This window comes from Cavia porcellus, unplaced genomic scaffold (genome assembly GCF_034190915.1).
Source record: "Cavia porcellus strain 051 isolate PalLab524CR breed Dunkin Hartley unplaced genomic scaffold, mCavPor4.1 scaffold_23, whole genome shotgun sequence".
Lineage (NCBI taxonomy): Eukaryota > Metazoa > Chordata > Mammalia > Rodentia > Caviidae > Cavia > Cavia porcellus.
In genome coordinates this window covers 48089914-48093673 of record NW_026947506.1, presented here as the reverse complement: position 1 = coordinate 48093673, position 3760 = coordinate 48089914, and the positions used below count along the sequence as shown (strand labels likewise).

The window sequence follows — 3760 nt, the reverse complement described above, 5'->3', positions numbered from 1 at the left end:
CTCCTTTAATGTTTTTCTCGGGCATTTGTCACAACAGCAGAAAGCTAACAAATACTTTTCCCTCACTGTGTTTCATTCTCTCCCACTCTCAGATATTTTCATCAGCAATCACACATACTGATATTCATTCATTCCTGTGAATATAATTTCATCAAGAAATCCTCCCAGATTTCCTTGTTTCAGTCATAGGCTGGACCATCTTCTTATCACCATTCAAGAGCCAGTGAAGAATTGGGTGGGAAATGTTACAGATCCAGTTTATGTAGAAGTTTGTGGGATTCACACATCTGAAAGCAAGGTCTCAGGAAGGTGGAAAGGACTGCCTCTCTGCTCCATGCATGAGAAGGCTGCACGGGCTGTATATTCTTTCCAGTCTGTAAGTATTTCAATAGTGGATAGAATTGGTTAAAATTATATTGGGAGAAGTTGTTATTAAAGACTTTGCATTCAATTACAGGAAAAAAAAGGAAAAGAAAAGAAAAACATAATATACTGTAGTAAACTAAGAGCAGTAAATGTGCAGGACTACCAAGTGAATCCTAAATAACAATTTGTGACAAGAATTACAGTGAAAGTTCCTAGCAAACGCATGAAGTCCTTTCCCTTAGCTGGCCTGGAGGGCACAGGAAAGACCCCATAAAGGGAACCACTGAGATAAGACCTAAAGAAGGAGCAGGATTTCACAGTTGATCATCTCAATCCCAGGGGGGCTCCTTTCAGACAGAGCAGGGCACCCTGGAACCCCTGCAGCACCCCAGGGTGCTACTGCTGCAGCCACAGGTCCAGGCTCTGGTTTTAAAAGGAGTACTCTCGGAGGAAAAGGCAGGTGCACAGAAAGGAGCTTGCTTCCTGAGTGTTTCTGTTTTTCTCCTGTTCTTCTTGGTCTTCCTCTGATTCCAGGCAGGTGATCTGGGTTTCTTGCTTCCTTTTTTCTTAGTCCTCTGAAGTAAACAGAGAATGAACACTTGAAAAAGGAAGACCCTTAGGAGCACACAGACACAGTGATGAAGGCAAAAACACATTCAAGGAAGACATTTTTAAATTTCTTAAAATAGAGAAATAGAGAAAATTAAAATTAAGAAGTCTAAAGATACAAAATTGATAGCTTCTTTTATTCTTCCCCACGCAGAGAAGATTCCCAGCTTTTAGAAAACTGCCCCCGATACATTATCAAGAGTGGTTCTTACCAATCTCTTCACGGTGTGGAGGACGGAGCGATTTCGCCCAGCCTGGAGGACTCAGCTGTCACACAGGCTCCTGAGGACACGGGGTGGGGCAGCCGCTCTGGTGTCTCCGCTGCCCAGTGTGGTTTCAGCGATGCCATGGCTGGCGGTGCCCTCCACCCCTGGAGCTGAACCGCTGCATCTCCGCAGCCCGACACGCTGAGGAGCTCCTGGATGTTGGCCAGCAGGCGCCCAGGCTTGCGCTGGACTGCACCACTGTCACAGCAGGACTTCTGTAGAGCTGAGATGTGAGACAGATGTTCACATTCCGTGTACCACATCTTCAAGACTGAAAACAGCTGGGAGACAAAGCAGGGAAGGAGGCAGGAAGGCTTTTGTGGTGAACTACAGAGGAAACGCCTGGAAGAGTATGTTGCAACATAACTGGTCCTACGTTCTTCTTTGCAAGTAGTTTGGTAAGAATCAACTATTTTAAGGAATAACTGTAAGCAAGTAACGTCCTTCTCTTCAAACCACAAATGCAATACAGCAGTGCCAGGGTCTGACTATTTTGAGCCTTTCAACCTTTTGGTTGAAATCTGACACGCAATGCAGCAGTATTAAAGGGGCTTTCAGGACTGATTCAGCCTCTTGTCTGAGTCCCTTGTACAAGCCTGCAGGTGTGAGTCTGGACCTTGTGCTCTTTTGTAAGCAAGAAGACAGAATTCAGCAGTGTCCTCTCTCCCTGCCACCTGAGCAACAGTGGCTGGGGCCCCGCTGCAAAGCAAGGATGGAAGGATGGAGGACGGAAGGACAGCGGGTCAGAGGGATGGAGGGACAGAGTCCTCACCAGACAGTGCCTGCTAGCCTGGACCTTGCGTCTACCACCTCTGACTCCTGAGCTGTGCATTTCTGTCATTCATAAATGATGTGGTGTAAGGCATTTTGTCACAACAGAGTAGGACAAACATCTTCAGTTAAATAAGAGAGTAATCACAAGTGCATGCTGGAAATAAATCATTAAGTAGTGTTAATTTTGGTCTGAAATACAGGACACTAGAGTGGTGAAGGATTTCTCCACACACCCAACACCATGAAGGTTTTATCCAATTTCCTCACCTGACATGAAATTAGTATTCAGCTGGGAAATAAAGCAGGTGGAACAAAAGAATCTGGAGATAGCAGTGTGGACCAGATATGCACCAAAGATTATCAGAAGGTTGGGTGAAGGATGGGTTTTACTACTTAAGATTCCCTACCTACCATCTCCGTTGATATTTGGACATGGCTTATTTTTTTTCTTACAGAAATGTCCTTTGGATATACAAATGAAACCAGAAAGAACAAAATTACCCAGAGTCAGTTAGATAAATACAAGTAACATTCTATTTACAGACAATGGTAGACTGCAAAATTGGCCTTTTGTGATTCAAATCTTGAAGAAAAAAAAAGCTATTTGAAGGCACAGAAATACAGGTGAATGTGTGACAGTGTCTTATAAGAGTAGCAAAGTTTTAAAGGAAATCTAACGAAAACCTTCAGAAATACTGAGGTTCCTTTTAACTCGAGTTCACTGTTTCTTGAATAGAAGTGAACTGATAGAATCAATTATTGCAAAAATAATAAAACATATCTGGAGTTGATGGTCCTAATAAATAAAACAGTGTCTGGGAAACTTTAATGAATTCATGACCAGTGAAGAAGGACTATATGATAAGAACGTGTCTGACTAAATCTAATGAACAGATGCACTTATATAATTGGCTAAAGGAGAGAAATTAAAACATGAAGTTGAATGATCACTGGCACATAAGTCATAAAATAAAGATAAATGTAGTTTTCCCTGTATGAAGAAATCACCTGTCACCTGTGGACATCTCTCATACCCTTGGTATCAGTTGTCACATAATTCAACATAATCCCTTGGTGCTGGTTCCTAAAGAGATTACACTGTAATTACATATGGGCTGAAATTCATGCAGAGGGTAAAAGCATAAGAATAGGGGAGTACAATTAAAATTAAAGTCGTAAGAAGGCAGAAAAGGAGAAAGAATCAAATGATTGATGTCCCTGAAGCAGACGCCACAGGTGTGACCCAACTGTCTATATACCAGCCTGTAAAAAATGTAAACTGGTTATTAAATTAACGAATCCCTCTGTACAGAATTGATGTGCACCCTGTACACTGAACACTAATTACAAATTGCAAAACAAGTTCTGGACCCAATATACATTTATGTTCTGCTGAAGCTATGCAATATTAAAGCTTAAAAAATCCATATATTGGCAAGATTGAGACCCTGAGTTCGATTCCTGCCACACACACACACACACACACACACACACACACACTCACACACACACACACACACACACCAAAAAATACCACTCAGAGCATTGCAGAAAATTTTATGAGCTGGTGATGCAGCTCATTGGTGCAGTGCCCGCTTGGCAAGCTCAAGGCCCCGAGTTCCAATCCTGACACCAAAAAAGGAAAGAGAAAAAAAAATCATACATATTTAAATGCATGATTTTTTTTTCCCAAAGTACGATGAAGGAACAGAGTTAGTCCATCCTCAGACTTCTTCCAGACAGAG

The 3760-nt window shown here is 42.2% G+C and overlaps 1 long non-coding RNA gene across 1 annotated transcript; it reads right to left on the bottom strand.

Moving 5' to 3' along the window:
- Nucleotides 1-396: 396 nt before the first annotated feature.
- Nucleotides 397-2288, bottom strand: LOC134472381 (uncharacterized). Its single transcript, XR_010042186.1, has 2 exons — nucleotides 1188-2288; nucleotides 397-941 (listed from the first exon to the last, which is right to left on the bottom strand). It is a non-coding gene; the product is annotated as an uncharacterized LOC134472381 (long non-coding RNA).
- Nucleotides 2289-3760: the final 1472 nt, after the last annotated feature.